This window comes from Cetorhinus maximus, chromosome 3 (assembly GCF_964194155.1).
Source record: "Cetorhinus maximus chromosome 3, sCetMax3.hap1.1, whole genome shotgun sequence".
Taxonomy (NCBI): domain Eukaryota; kingdom Metazoa; phylum Chordata; class Chondrichthyes; order Lamniformes; family Cetorhinidae; genus Cetorhinus; species Cetorhinus maximus.
Window position 1 is genome coordinate 208,055,218 of NC_135881.1, and position 17,362 is coordinate 208,072,579.

The window sequence follows — 17,362 nt, forward strand, 5'->3', positions numbered from 1 at the left end:
TGACACTTTTGTTATCCTTTTCTACTTTTTACATGGAGCCTAACCTCACTATTTCTTAACTCTTATCCCAGTTCATTTTAGTTATTGACTCTACTTCACTTCTCTGAACTAAATTGAGAAAGGCTTTTTGTGTGGAGAACAAACACAAGTGATCCGTGAAACGGTCCGAAATGCATTCTAAACGCCAGTCCTTATTTTGACCTCATGCTTTACTTTTATTCCAGTCTATTACAGGATAATTAAAATCACCCAACGTTATTGCTCACATTTATATGTAAAATGTGAACCAGCCTTTGAATAATGAATGTATACATTGAGTTTTACTTCAGCTGGATATAGAGAAGGTATTATTAATGGTCGTGTGCTGAAATTATTCATGTCTTATGGGTTAATGTTTAAATCATTATACCACGGAAAAACTGCACACCCTCCTTGTAACTTGCTAAAAGAGAACCAAGATTTACAGTCATAATTCCATAAAAAATGCATATTTCAAGCTATTTTTGCTGAAAAGGACACCAAGAGGCTTAAATACACCATTTGATCTAAAGTGGCAGCCTTGAAATGTAAATGTAATCCGTAGACAAACTGCTGTAAAGCTACAAATCTTTCAGGGAACTGGTTCCACTGCATCAGTCGTGCAATACATCACTATCCAGCAACTTTGCTATCCTGGCTGGCCCTGTGAGTCTCCGATGCATAATAATCAGCGGCATCGCATATACTGGCAAAGTAAATGCCTTTCATCTTATGAGGAAGTCCAGCTGAAAATTAAATTCTGTGAGGAAATAGATCACCATATCACACATGCCTTGTGTGAAGGAACAAGCAGTCTGAGCTCATTGCTCACATGAGCTTTAAGATGAAGCATAGTTAAAAGGAACCAAGGACTTTGGATCAGTGTGAATAAATACAAGGAACAGAGCAGCAGCAGCAGCAGCAGCGAGAATTTAAATTCTATCCATTACTATGTCTGTGCTTTAAATCTCAGGTATGAACACAAAGCCCAGCTCTGAACCCAAAGCAAAGCAGGATTTAGTCAGCTCAGTGTAATTTGTGGAAATTTGCTTCTGTAGTAATACATTGTTAAATTCATTTAAAATCAAGCATAGGCCTTTGCTTAGAGCCCCGCGAACAGTTCTGGTCTCCGTACTGCCAAAAGGATAAAGAGGCAATGGAGAGGGTACAAAAAAATATGTACTCAAATGATCCCAGGGCTGAGAGGTTATACCTATCAGGAAAGATTGAACAGGCTAGGGCTCTTTTCCCTAGACATGAGAGGTCTGGGGGATGACCTGAGAGAGTCTTCAAGATTGTGAGAGGATTTAAAAGGGTAGACATAGAGAAGATGTTTACACTTGCAGGCAAGACCAGAATTAGGAACCATCAATATAAGTCAGTCACTAATAAATCTAATGGAGAATTCAGGAGAGGCTTCTTTACTCAGTGAGAGTTTAGAGGTGAAGGGCATTGATGTAGTTAAGGCAAAGCTGGGAATACACGTGAGGGAGAAAAGAATGGAAGAAGATGCAGTGCGATGATACGAAGAGGGGTGGGAGGAGGTTTGTGTGGAGCATAAATAGCCTGTTTCTGTGCTGTTAAGTACTTTGTAATACTCCCGATTTGATTGCTCCTGTCTTCTTTCCTGAAAATGGGTGAACTTAATGGGGGTAATGATGCTTTTGCTGAAACTTCTTGAGTTATTTAAAGATGTGAAAGGGGGCAAAAATATTCTTCAGTACATGAATGCAAGCATTTCATTTTTGCATAGTCGAATATACATTTGATAAATGAGTACTATGTCTCTCTTTACCAAGAAGATGCAGCCAAAGTCTTTGGAAAGAGGAGATGGTTGAAGTACTGGATAGGGTTAAAATTGATAAAGTGGAGGTATTAGAAAGGTTGGCTGTACTTAAATAAAAACAAAATGCTGTGGATGCTGGAGATCCAAAATAAAAACAGAAAGTGCTGGAAAATATCAGCAAAGTTTGGCAGTATCTGTGGAGAGAGAAACAGAGTTAAAGTTTCGTGTCCAATATGACTCTTCTTTGGAACTGAAGAGAGGTAGAAATGTGATGGGTTTTATGCTGTTGAAAAGGTGGGGAGGGCCAAGTGGTGCAAAAGGGAAGGTCAGGGATAGGTTAGAGGGTGGGGGTGATTAAATAGCAAAGGTACTATGGAACAAAAGACAAAGACAGTGGTAATGGTAGTAGTAAAGCAACAAACCATTGGTCCAGAGTAGGTATTAATAGTAGAATAAAGGTCAGTGCTGTCTGCAAGGAAAACTTTAGAACAATATACAGACTCTAACTGGGGGAGAAAGATACAAAATGAAGGACAGAGGTTATGGTCTGAAGTTGTTGAACTCAATGTTGAATCCAGAAGGCTGTAAAGTGCCTAATCGGAAGATGAGATGCTGTTCCTCAAGTTTGCATTGGGCTTCACCAGAACATTGCAGCAGGCCAAGGACTTGGCTGCACTTAATGTTGCTTAAGCCACCAGGACCAAATGGGATACACGTGAGGATACTGAGGGACGTAAGGGTGGAAATTGTAGAGGCACCAGCCATAATCTCCCAATTCTCCTTAGACACAGGGGTGGTGCCAGGATACTGATGAACTGAAACTGTTACATCCCTGTTCAAAAAAGGCGTAAGGATAAACCCAGCAACTACAGGCCAGGAAGTTTAAACTCAGTGTCGGAAAGCTTTTAGAAATGACAATACAGGACAAAGTTAGCAGTCATTTGTCATCTCCTGCTCCCCATCCATCAATAGTGTCCTACCATCCTTGCCATTTAACTTTTACAAAGAAAACCCCTGGCATGGCTATACTTTACCATGTCCCTTTAGTGGACACTTCATCGCCCAGGAACCAGTCCAAAGCTATTCTCAGCTTTGTTTTCTTTTTCGCCTGGATAATTTTTACCTCCTACCTTTCATGGTGACGGACAAATTAGAGACCCTTCCCTCTAGCCAAAGCCACATGAATTGGGGAGGTGGTGGCATAGTGGCATTATCACTGCCTAATGTTCCTGTAAACCCTGGGTAATGCTCTGGGGACCTGGGTTCAAATCCCACCACAACAGGTGGTGAAATTTGAACTCAATATAAAAAAAAAACAGAATTAAATGTCTGATGATGACCATGATGCCATTGCTAACTGTTGTAAAAAGACCACCTGCTTCACTAATGTCCTTTAAGGAAGGAAATCTGCTGGTCCTATATGTGACTCCAGAGCAATGTGTTTGACTCTTAACTGCCCCCTGAACAAGGGCAATAACTGCTGGCAGAGCTAGTGATGCCCACATCCCATGAATGAAATTTTTTAAAAAAATCTTCCGGCTTTGTTTAAATCCTCATGAACGTGGTCACTGCAATCCAAGCCCAGGCTCCCACCTGCAACCTGAGTGGTGAACGACAGGAATTTGCTGTCTCTCTTTCAGATTCTTGCAGACTGATTGTGTCTGTGAGCTTCGGTGACATTTTTAAAGAAAACCTGCAGCCTGATCCCACAATGGCGTCATAGGGAGACTTCCCTTCTCTATAACAATGTGAATCACGTGGGCTGTGTATCCTGGTAGAAATGCTAAGTAGCTACCCACTTGACCTCCAACTTCATTCTATCTTGGAATTAAATAGACAGTTTAAAATATAACTGTTTATAAAACCTGACGTTCCGAATTTCCTTGGGACTTGGGACTCCGTAGCCAATGCAGCTACTCTGGTCATTGTCTACAGGTGTGAATATCTTACACAGTAAAAACAACTCAGGTCCCCTTTTAACCTTAGCCACCAAGCCGCCCAGGTTTATTGTTGGGCAGAATTCGGAACAGGTCACAAGACCCCCTTCATTCATCCATTTTATGCTAAATTAAAGAGAAAACATAACAATCTTACAGACTTCACACTTGCAACGCAGCCCAGATTGGATGCTAAAGTAGGACTTGAACACTTACCATTTCTAACTCAGAGTTAAGCATGTTACCACCGAGCCACGCTGACACATCCAGCAGTTGTGTATCAAATGGCTGCAAATTATGACCTTAGCCACTGAAACATAAGTGCATGCAATTACAGTGTTCACAGGACAGGCAATTCAGCCTTGTTTATGCTCCATACAAACCAACCTCTTTTCAGTTTTATTTAAATTAGGGCTAAAATCTGACAGGGTCGTAAAACTTGTTGATTTTATTTTTTATCCGGTCGTTATGCCTGCTTTCCAAGAGACTATGGGGCAATATAGCAAAAGAATGAATAACACAGCTGCACAATGACTGCTTTTAAATTATAATAATATAACACAAATCAAAATTGATGGAAAGCCTTTGTGTTGCTGCAAAAAATGGTTCTGAAATCCAGAAACCCATCATAACCACAAATAATGTAAAAAGCAATTTATGTCAGTTTGACAGGTCCCCATCAGCCATACATCAACTTTTTGTGTTCCTTTAGGTATTAATGGAACTCCGAGCAGAGTCAGAGCAGCAGAGGTAATTCAGCACGAGTATCTGGTGCAGCAAGTGAGGTTTCCTCCCTAACATGACAAAGGCAGAGAACAGCAGAAGTGGATGAATAGGAATGCAGAATATCAGTAAAGTCAGGGGAAAAATGCAGACCTGCTGACAACGAGCAAGAAGCACAGGAAACAGAAAAATAGATAAGAACTAACGAGAGGAATACATTCAGAGCAAATGCTAAGTTGTGAATGTTCTAGTATAATTGGATAATGTGCATTGCAAAAAAAAAAATACAAGTTGCAACCCAACTGCCTCAGGTTTGCCAACCGCACCCAGCAGCTGAATATTTGGGCGCTGGAGCTGGTGCAGCAGGGGGCACTGCTGACAGCTTCTCTCACAGAAATGAAAGTGATTTATTTTCATATGAAACGTTAGATTCAGCTTGACTTTATGGGGTGTTTAATAATGCACTACGCTTTGCCTGGTGTCCATTCCTTAGACTATTCCCGTTCCACTGGAAGTGCGCTAGGATCCTGCTCTACATGTTAGACCTTCAAGCAGCGTGATGTTGTAACACCAAAGAATTTTGTGACCGACGTTTTATTTTAAAATCTTGGAGTTTAACCTTTTTGTCTGTTCATTTAGCAGGCTGCTTACATGTGTTCACGGTACATTCCTGCTCCTCCTAGGTTAAGGCCATCTTCACCCTCCGGTTCCTCTCCAATGGCCTTGAACTTGTTGTGGCCTCCCAAACCTGTGCCGAAGTTCCCCAGGCCGCCCTGCTTTAATTATAGTCAGAGGTCAGCCACTGTCACAGTATCAGAACAACTCTTATCAAAGTCACAAATGACATCCTACATGATTGTGAAAAAAGTAAACTCTCACTTCTCGTCCTTCTTGACCTGTCTGCTACCTTGGACCCGGAACAGCACGTCATCCTCCCCCTCTACCTCTCCACTGTCACTCAGCCGGCTGGAGCTGGTCTCACCTGCCCTCAATCTTATCGACATAATCATATTCAGAGAATCACTAGCAATGGCTTCTCTTCCTGCTCCTGCACCTTACCTCTGGTATTCCCAAGGTTCGATCCTTGGCCCCCTCCTATTTACATCCTGCCCCATGGCAACATCATCCGAAAAAACTGTGTCAGTTTCCACATGTTCGTTGACCACACCCAGCTCTACCTCACCCCCACCTCTCTGAGTCCCTCCACTGTATTTACACTGACACATTGCTTAGCCAACATATAGAGCTGGATGAGCAGTCATTACCTCCACTAAATATTGGGAAGACCAAAGCCACTTGTCTTTAGTCCCTGCCACAAACTCAGTTTCTTCTGAACTGACTTCCATCCCCTTCTCTGGCTGGACCAGATTGTTCACAACTCTGGTGTTATAATTGACCACAAGAAGAGCTTCCAGCCACACATCCTGTCCATCACTAAGATCACCTATTTCCATCTCACTAATATCACCCGACTCCACCCCTGCCTCAGCTCATCAGATGCTGAACCTCTCAACCATACTGTTGGCACCTCTTGACTTTACTCTTCTAATGCTCTCCTGTCCACCCTCTATAAACACAAGCTCATCCAATAATTTGTTGCTTGTAACCTAACTTGCATCAAATCCCATTAACCCATCACCCCAACTGACCTACAATGGCTCAATGACTGGCAATGTGTCAATTTTAAAATTCTCATCATTGTTTTCAATCCCTCCATGGCTTCTTCCCTTCATATTTCTGTCAACACCTCGAGCTCTCCAAAATTCTGAGATCTCTACACTCCCCCTCTTGAGAACCCCTGGTTTTGATCACTTCACCATAAGCTGTCATGCCTAGGCCCTAAGCTCTAGAATTCCCTCCCTAAATCTCTCTGCCTCTCCACCACTTTCCTCCTTTAAGATGCTCCTTAAAATCCAGCTGTTTGACCAAGCTTTTGGTCATCTGTCCTACTTTCTCCTTATGTGATTCAGTGTCAACTATTGTTTGATAACTGTTCCTGTGAAGCACATTGGAATGTTTTACTACGTTAAAGGCACTATATAAATGCAAATCATCATTAACAACTTTGAGATAAATAAATTAAAGACAGTGTGAGAAGACAGCACACATGAAGATACTGCACAAGTGTTAGTTTGCTAACAATAGCAAATTAAGCTGAATAATGTCGATGCATCAGCATGTCTGTAATGTGTGAGTCCGTAATGTGTGAGTCTGTAATGTGTGAGTGTGTAATGTGTGAGCCTGTAATGTGAGTCTGTAATGTGTGAGTCTAATAATATAGAGCCTTGAAGTTCCTTTATTACCAAACACTTTAACACAGGACTAATTTTCTACATTTTTTTTGTTTCTATTATTTTTTGACTAGCACCCCAGCTATTGTTGCTGACTCACAGCCTCATTCTCCACCTGCTAACTGAAGATTCCCAGTGGCTCTTCTCTATGGAGTTTTGTATCCGTTTACTAACACCCCCTCTCCCCACCCCCTTTCCCCTTGCCCCCTACCCACTGTCTAGTCAGTGCGTGGATGGGTGCTTGGCAGCAAAGGCTACCCATTAATAAGCTGGTTGATGACGTCATTTACACTCTCACACTGAACATCGGTATACCCACAGCTCTGCAAAAGGGGGTGCCCTAATGGGATAAAAACAAAAAACTACTGCGGATGCTGGAAATCCAAAACAAAAACAGAATTACCTGGAAAAACTCAGCAGGTCTGGCAGCATCGGTGGAGAAGAAAAGAGTTGACGTTTCGAGTCCACATGAACCTTCGGGCCACTCATTGTCCGCATTTCAGGAGTTTGGATCTGTCAGTGGTGGTCCCCACTGGGTATCATGCCTGATATTGGCATACTGTGTTCTTTACAGTTTGGACATTCAGTGTGAACAGAACTTGGCAGTACAATAGCAGGAAGCTTTGCCATGGCCTGATGAAGAGGAGCTGGAAGAAGAAGGAGAAACTGCAGATCAGAAACATCTTACAGTTCAAAATACAACAGATCAACCGCTAAACCTGAACTCGTCTCCTGAGCCTCAACATGACCACTCCTCCCTTACATCTACTGTAGTCCTTGCACCCTTACAAGGTTTCCAGAGATGGCACAGTCATCCTGAGTTCGATGGTTGTGGGTGCAAGTGCCACATCAGAGACTTGAGCACACAGCCTAGGCTCACCCTCGAATTCAGTGATGGGAGACTGCTGGACCATAGAAGTTTTTTTTTAAATCATGCTTTCATTGGATATGGGTGTCAGTGGCAAGTCAAGCATTTATTGCCCGTTCCTAAATGCCCTCGAGAAGGTGGTGGTGAGCTGCCTTTTTGAACTGTTGCAGTCCATATATGTAGGTAAATTTATCAGTCTGTTTGGGAGAGAGTTCCTGGATTTTGACCCAGTGACAGTGATGCAGGCTTGAAGGGGAACTTGCAGGTGGTGGCGTTCCCACATGTCTGCTGCCCTTGTTGTTATAGGTGGTAGAGGTCACAGGTTTGGAAGGTGCTGCCAAAGGAGCCTTGGTGAGTTGCTGCAGTGCATCTTGTTGATGGTACACACTGCTGCCACTGTGTATCGGTGGTGGAGGGAGTGAATGTTTAAGGTGGTGGATGGGGTGCCAATCGAGCTGGCTGCTTTGTCCTGGATGGTGTCGAGCTACACTCATCCAGGCAAGTGGAGTGTATTCCATTACACTCCTGACTTGTGCCTTGTAGATGGTGGACAGGCTTTGCGGAGTCAGGAGGCGAGTTACTCTCCGCAGGACTCCCCACTTCTGGCCTGCTCTTGTAGCCACAGTACTTATATGGCTGGTCCAGTTCAGTTTCTGGTCAATGGTGTGGTAAAGTAGATTACCATGTACCTTTAAGAGAATGCAAGTGGACTAACGATGTGACAGTACTGACCAATCACTGTACGGTGCGGGTTACTGGTTTACTGGAAGTCTAGAGCTGGAGGTGGTTGTGGGAGCAGGCAAGTCTTCAGTTGCAATAAACAATTGCAGTCTGTTATTATGTCGGTCTCTCTTCGTTTTTGATAGTGAGCATCAGCTAACAAGTGTATATAAAGGTGTGCAATTGGAGTTTGCCCATCTAGCGAATTCATAGACTCAAGACATAAAAAATGGCAACCCCCAGGATGTTGCTAGTTGAGGATTCAGTGATGGTAATGCCAATGAATGTCAAGGGGCGATGGTTAGATTCTCTCTTGTTCGAGATGGTCATTGCCTAACACTTGTGTGGAGTGAATGTTACTGCCACTTGTCAGCGCAAGCCTGGATATTGTTTAAGTCTTGCTGCATTTGGACATGGACTGCTTCAGTATCTGAGGAGTCACGAATGGTTCTGAACATTGTGCAATCATCAGCGAACATCCCCACTTCTGCACCAGGATTTTAGGGACCCGCCGCAGCGTGTCTCCCCCTGGTGGATGCGGTGAGCTATTTAAATCTCCATTCAGTTTGGCGGGACTGTAATATCCCACTGGGTGGGAGGAGCCATAAAACCCTGGCCCTGACCTCATGGTGGAGGGAAGGTCTTTGATGAAATCACCTTGAACAGAATATTTCTTGTTCAGTCGACATACACATTTATCTCAGGATTTCTGGCATTTAAAAATTTTTAACACCCATGTTTAGTGTTAAATTTGATATTGTGCAAATGTGTTTGTAACCCACACTTGTACAGTGCAATAACATTGAAGATTGAAAGCTCTCCCATAACAGGCGGTACACAATTTAAAATCTTATTTGAATTTGACTGCTCAGCAGTAGCTGCTGCTCACACCAGAATTTCTCCATCATGATCTATGTTATATAATTGCTTTAAATGCAAATTGGATAAAGTGTCTTAGGCAAGATTGGCGCTGAAGGAATTAACATTGCTCATCATGGTGTTAATACAATTTACAAGCATTCAAATATAGAATGGAATTTAGTTCCCTTATTAATAAGAGCAGAGGATTATTTTTATAAAATATCACCATTGAAGGGATGGTGATTAATAATTTGCCAATCTCATGTCCACCAATTTGTTGAGTAATTGGCCTGGATATTAACTGGGGTGGGTTTCAAAAGAAGAGGAGGAGTTGTATGATCATATATGACCAGGACACTATTGAGTTTTAACACCACCATGTGTGTGTGTGTTTTTGTGTGTGTGTGAGAGTGTGTGTGTGTGAGAGTGTGTGTGTGTGTGTGTGTGTGCATGTGTTTGTGTGTGAGTGCGTGTGTGTGTGTGAGAGTGTGTCTGTGTGTGTGTCTGTGTGTGTGTGTGTGTTTCTGTTGAGAGGGGAATGGAGCAGAACAGGTTGCATTCAAGGGTAGCTAGGTTACCTGCTCGGGGAAGGCGTATGGTGGGATGGGGGATGGGGAGACAGTCGGTACAGTTTAGTTTGGAGGGTCAGGGGCGATCGCGGGGTTTCAGTGTTTGTAAGATTGTCCAATTGCTCGAGAGGTTAACAAATTCGTTTGGAGGTCACTGGGAACACTCCTGCTCCTTCTGGACAACAAGCAGTGCCGGAAAATCAGTTAACTCTTCCATGCAGCAGTCCTTACCTCTTTTTAGTTGCTGAGTTTAGTGTGTCTTACAAAACATTTCTGGCCAGGGTAATCCTGAAACACAGACAAAATTGGAGGCACACAGGTCCATCAAAACGCTTAAATAAGTGACCCACCTCCTAGGAGCAGGCTGGTCTCCTGCAGTCCCATCACCCTCCCATCTCCAGGAAAACCAGAAGTCCACGGGCTTGAGACCAGTTGGGTTTTGGTTTGACATTTTTAACATCCCATCTGACTCAAGCCCATTTGGGTTTTTTTTTTTAATGGGGTTTTAATAAAATTCTCTCCAAAGTTTACCTGGTGCGAGTTGCCACATTCCCATGAAATGCCTTCATGGTCAGAGTTCTTAGTAGAATGGTGGGGGTAAAATTTTGCAGAGATCTCCCAAATCCCACCGGAAGTTTGTCAAAAGATATGCAGAAGCGTCTTTTGACAGGCGATGGGACCTGTAATTACACTGTGGGGAAGCAGCCTAGAAATACTTAATGCGTTGTTACATTAGTGAAGGTGGTAACCCAAAAAAGATTAATGCCTCTGTTAAAATAACTGGCAGAAGAATTTTAGACTTATTAAGCAATTGTGCATTAATAACCCACCACATCATTTCACAGCGTATGTGGATTTGCTCAGAGATATCAGCAGATAAATCACCATTTTCTCATCGGTCAATGTGTTTTTCATCAGTAGGGGTTCAACAAGTGATGGTTAATTTTTGCATGTAAACGTTTGCTCACAGGGCCAGAGATTAAGATGGTACGCTGCCTGGGAGAAAGTTCTAGAGGTGACTGAAATAATGGCCGGGATTTTCTGTGCTCTCCGGCGTCGGGCGTGTTTGATGGCGTGAGTGGACAAGGCGGCATGATCAGTTTCATGATGGTGCAAAACCGGTTTGCGATTGTCGGCTCAGCTCGCCAATGGGGGTGGGGGGGGATGCGTTTCCCACCATCGGACATGAGAAACCTCATTGTAATACATCAGCATATCATTATAAGGCCAGCCCACCAGACTCATCCCACCCTTACTAGATCGTCTACCATGTCAGCGGAAAGATTCGCCAACGTTTTTCACAACTGCAAATAAGCAACGTGCACCTGCCAGGTTGCACTTCACTGGGACTTCGAGGTTTGTTTGCCTACCTTGCTGCAGTCAGCACTCGCAGTCATCAGCGCCAGGCTTCACAGACAGCACCACATCACTTTTAGGGGGCTCATGGGTATGTCTCTACCTACCAGGTCAGCCATATGTGGGTGGCTTTTCAATGGCTGCAGGGCTAGGGCTTGTTTGGGGAAGGGGTAGAAGTGGACTCAAGCAAGGGAAGAGGCTGCAGGTCAAGAGCTCTACTGGGGAAGGAGGGTATCCCAGGGTGTGTGTGGGGGGGCACATGTCGATCTGTGCAAGTGGCCTAATGATGGTGAGGGCTGAGGAGGCAGTCTCCAGAGGAGATGAGGCCAAGAGAATATGTGAGGGTGTGTGTGAGAGAGTGAGTGGTGATGTCCCTTGAACTGGCAGCGAGTGAGATGCCAGTGAATGTGTGATGGGCTTGAGTGTGTGAGTTTAGAGTGGTTACCATACCCTGGCTGCACGGAGGAGATCATTTGTCCTCCATCTGCATTGGATGAGCATTGGCACTGACCACCACTGCCACCACCTGCCAAGCTGGGTTGGTGATGCTGCTGCCTATCCTGCAGCCAGAGCGGGGCTGGAGGGCATCAGGGCGAGCCTCCATAGCGTCCAAATGGCATTCCAGTGATGCATCATTAAACCTAGGGGCAGTCTTTTTGCCATTCGTGGACAACTTCCCTGCAGTAGTAATGGGCGGAAGCACTGAGATGTGTGCATATGGCTGGACTTTAGATATGGCGCCTGGCATGATGAAGCGGCGAGGTGATGCTGCGGCAGGTGAATGAGAGACCACCCACCATGGAAATGCCGTGTTTCCCGGGAATGCATAAGTAATGCATCGGGCTTCAGATGATACAGCGTGAAAACCGGCATGGCATTTTACCTGCCCACTACCGCACTTAGTGCAAATCTGAGACGATTCTGCCCAATGTGTTATGCTTTATCAATGATAATATTAATTCTATATGCAGAAATTGGAGGTATAGCCAGAGTAACTCTTGAACTCTGGGACTAATATAGACGTCATCATTAAGCACTTTGAGCTCCAGTGATGCCCTTTCCAATTTTAACTTTGACAAGGATCCTTCAAAACTTACAAGTTTTCAAACTCTGACTCTGAATAGACAAGAGTTTGGTATTGGGTTTGTAATCCATAGGACTATTGCACTTCTATCAGCATTACCAGCGTTCATACTTGTTGCTTGTTCCAGTGTAATGAGCTGTGCTTATGAAGACAAGGCAATGAATGCTTATGGCCGATGCATCTGGACCTGCTACCTTTTACAGAGTAGAGATAGGGGGGTAAATCACACTCACTTTGTCCAGAGAATTATTCAATTGATATCAGCATTGAGGCAACTCATGTCTTTCAGATGTGGTTACCCTTCCATGCGAGTGAGATGTCATCTGTATAATAACATCACTTTTGATGACATCCCACAAAGCCATTTATAAATAATGTAGAGAGAGAAGCTAATCATGGTTCTCTGAGAAATTCCTCCTGGTTGTTGCTTAAAGAGTATGAATCTCCATTTTTAAACTCTTAATACCAACATTTTCTGGTAAAGTCATGCATTCAGTTCAATAATTGACCAAGCATGCCAGAGCAAATCAGCTTCTCAATCAGGCTAAGGAGCCATACATAACACAGACCTGCTTCCATTCCTTTTGTGACAGTGCAAACAATGTATTGGGCCATAATACATGTTCCAACTTGTTTTACCACAATCAAATGAAATAAAACAAGTATTTTCCCATTTTGTGTCAGCATTGCTGATTAGTACCTGACTGTGTTGGAAGCAGAGGGACATTATAAATATATTTAACACTGCTGGCCAACAGTTGCTATGGTTATTAGGAACATAGGATATTGTGTAATAAAGTTCCAGTGCAGCGGCTTTGGACTAAAGACACTGATTAAATTTCCTTTTTGCAGACAGAGTGTTGGCACCACCACTACATAATCTAATACCACCAGGCAATGAAAAGTAGGTCTTAATATAAAGAAGATATTTCTGCACAACTTTATTGATCATAGGTGATTTTAAATGGAAATAAATCCAGGTGGCTATGTCTATGTATACAGTGTCTTGCTTTTGACTGAAGCCTTTGAAATGATTCACAAAATAGTCAAAAATGCCACTCTGAAGTCTTACATGCATGTGTTGCAGCCCCCTAATGATTGCGATAGAGAAGCATAGAGTGTCCATCTAAGGTGTCTAGTCCTTTCAGAAGATTTTCATTGAAGAACAACAGGTCTTCAAGGATACCATTCCTACCTTCTTCAAACTGCCCAATGCACACAAACGATACTCAAGGGCAGAGCCCAGAGGATTTGACCAGATTGGGAGTTTTCGCTAATGTAACTTACGTATTTTCTTAGCAGCAATGTTCATTAGAACAAACTGCCAAATGGCCTAGGCGTTCATATAAACTTTTGGGGCTGATTTAACACTTCTTAGTGCCTCTTGTAAAACTTACTTGAATGTAACATTAATCAAATCACTTCCAATGGTAAAATCAGGGTTTCAGTCACTCCATTGTAACAAAGGGTTAATTGGAAATAAAAAGGGGTCTGTTTCTATTAAGGGTTACTTTTGGCTAAAGGTTTGTAGACTATTAGTAAATCAAATTTTTTCACTTCACTTTCACCCAGTTATCCTAAACTTGCAATATTAATAACAAACTCAACCATGTCCTCATTTCCTCTAGACTTGACTATTCCAATGTTCTCCTGACTGGCCTCCCACATTCCACTCTCCACAATCTATATGCAATTCATAACTCTGCTGCCTTGACCTAACTTGCACCAAGTTGCGTTCCTCCATCATCCCTGTGGTCACTAACCTACATCTGCTTCCAGTTAAACAATGCTTCAATTTTATAATTCTCCTCCTTGTTTTCAAATGGCCTCACCCCTCCCTATCACTGTAATTTCCTTCTGCTGCGACGCAGTTATCCGTGCTCCTCTAGTTCTGCTCTCTTGAGCATCCCTGATTTTAATCGCTCTGCCATTGGTGGCTGTACTGCCAGCTGCCTAAGCCCTTAGCTCTTGAGTTCCCTCCCTAAATATCTTTGCCTCTCTACCTCGCTCTCTTCTCCTTTAATGTGTTCCTTAAAACCCATCTCTCTGGCTAAGTCTTTGGTTTTCTGACCTGATATTTCCTTACCACCTTCTCAAGGGCAATTAGGGATCGGCAACAAAATGCTGGCTTTGCCAGCGACACTCACATTTTATTAAAGAATTAAAGAAAATGTGAGTCAGTGTCATAATTTGCTTTATAATGCTTGTTTGAAATACTTTGGGATACTTTATTATGTTAAAGGCACTATATAAATGCAAGTTGGTATTATTGGTACAGATTCTGCAGAATTCCATGCAAACCAGCGATGTGATTTAATTTTGAAAATGTGTTGTACAAATCATTCAGAAAATGAGCTTACCATTTCTCCAACTACACCTTAGTGTCTGTTTGTGTAACAGGCTGTCTCCTTCACTCCAAGATGTTCAAGTGGTTGCTACAGATGCCATTGTGAATCCTGATGAACTATGCATTGAAGCCTAAGTCATAGATGGGAATGAAGATTAATTTTCCTCATTTATTAAGTTTTGTTAATAGAATAAATATGCAAATAATTGGGTTCTTTTTGATATTTTCTTCCCTGGGTTAAAGTCAATCATGTCTGTCCTTTTTATCCAGGTCAAGAATTCAATAAACTACAAATGTATAAGTTTCATTAATAGAAAAATGCTTTTGTTGCTAGAGTTTAGCATAACATTTTTTAAACTGATACTTATATCAGCTCAAAATTTCACAATATTCCTAATATTTGTAAATATTTAAAAATAATTTTCATTCATATGTATCAGCATTTCAAATCTCTACATTAAAAAGGCTGTTTCTCCTAAGCATGAAAGTGAATCAAGATACAATTTCATCATTCAAAAAGTTTAAAACTATTATCTTCATAACTGACATAAATTTCAATCTCACTGACATTAATAACGACAATGACTGTATTTTCAAAGCGACTTTAATTTGATAAAATCTTCCAAGACACTTCACAGGTTTGTTATGAAGCAGAATTTGACACGAGCCACATAATGTGATATTAGGGCAGACAGTTAAGATCTTGGTCAAAGAGGTAGGTTTTAAGAAACATTTTAATGGAGGAAAGAGAAGTAGACAGGTGGAGGGGCTTAGGGAGTGTTATGGGGCTGAGTTAGGAGTAAATTGGCTCCCCTTTGTTTCAAACCCTTTGGTTGGTCGCAACAAAGATTTAAAAAATTTATTTTCCCCGGGAATGCCTTTCCTAATCCAAATGTATTTATTTGTTAGTAAGCAGCCAATCAAAACCAGGTTTTCTTGAGTCAACGAAAGAGTAAGTTTATTAGTTGCTAAACCCAAGAAACAATAATAAAGATGTGACCACACAAACACACAAACACACACACACACACACACACGCACAGAGATATCAGAAGTAAGAAAATTAAAGTCCGAATACAAGTTAAAAGAATACAATTAAGTCCTTTGCTTGTCTTTGAGGGGTAGATTGTTGAACATTGCAGCCCTTTGGAGTTAGTTGGTTTTCTGTAGAATCCTGGAGTTGGTTTTATTTCAGGTCTATACTTTGCTGAAGACACCCTTTAGCTTCCAGAGAGAGAGAGAGAGAGAGCGATCTTACTACTCTTTTCCAGCAGCCTTTTCAGGTGACATTGTTGTTTCTTTTTTCTCTTGCTTATACTTTTCCCTTCTGCTTGGCAGAACTATTTTTAAATCCCTGTCTGTATATTCTGGAAGGGAATTAAATTAGCATGTCTTACACAGGGTTCTGGGGCTGGAAGACATTGCACAGATAGGGAGGGGTGAGGCCATGGGGGTACTTGAAAACAAGAATGTGAATTTTCAAATTGAAGCAATGCTTGACCAGGAGCCAATGTAGGTCAGTGAGCACAGCAGTAATGGGTAGGCGAGACTTGGGGTGAGCTGGGCCACAGGCAGAGTATTGGATGATCTCAAATTTATGGACAGTAGAATATGGGAGACCATCCATGGGTATGTTGGAATAGTCAAGTTTAGAGATAACAAAGGGATGAATGGGGGCTTCAGCAGCAGAGAAGTTGAGGCAGGGTGAAGTCAGCAAAGTCAGTGTGGTGGAAACAGGAGGTCTTAGTGACGGTGCATCTGTGAGGCCAGAAAATCATCTTAGGGCTACATATGACACCAAGGTTGCAAGCAGTCTGGTTCAGCCTCAGACAGCTCGCAGTGAGAGGAATGGAGTTGGTAGCTAGGGAATGGAGTTCCTGGCTTAGGCCAAAGACAATGGCTTCTGTCTTCGTAAAATTTAATTGGAGAAAACTGTTGCTCATCCAGTATTGGATGCCAGACAGGAAGTTCAATTTAATGTCAATGGAGGAGTCGAGAGAGGTTCTGATGAGGTAGAGCTGGATGTTGTCAAGGTACTTGTGAAATCTGAAGCTGTATTTTCAGATTATATCACCGAGGAGCAGCATGTTGTTGACAAATGGGAGGGGGCTAAGGATAGATCCTTGAGAGACACCAGAGGTAATGGTGTGGGGACAGAAAGAGAAACCCACGTAGGTGATATTTTGGCTACAATTAAATAAGTAAGAAAGGAACCAGATAATTGCAGTCACATCCAGCAGGGCTACAGGTGGAGAGGTGTTGGAGAGGGATGGTTTGGTCAACTGTGTCAAAGGCTGCAGACATGTCGAGAATGGTGATGGACACAGTACACCTTCACAACACTCAATCGGATATAATTTATCATCGATGCACTGCCCAATTTTTGAAGAAAATATAGATTTCATTTATTTGTTCTTTCAAAAAATAAAAAGTTGGCAATATTTTTAAACTAATTTTTTTTTTCCCAAAGACATTTCTGGTAAATAAACTAACTACTAAAGGTTGCTTTCTTTTTGAATTTATTATTTATTTGAACCGAGTGTATACCTCATCCTGCACATTGACTGGCCTATTCCGTTTCTAGGGAATATCTAATACAGGTTCAGGCTTAAAAATAACAGGGAAAAAAGTGAAGGAGAGTTGAAGAATGTGTTAGGACGTTGTAAAAATATAATGTTGAAAGATGGGAGGCAAGAATATCTTTAAGCTGTAAATTTCATCTCCCTCTGTAGTAAAGCTTTGATCAGTATGTATTGTGATTAACATTCTTTTAATTGCCTGCATGGACCAATGAAAATTTTA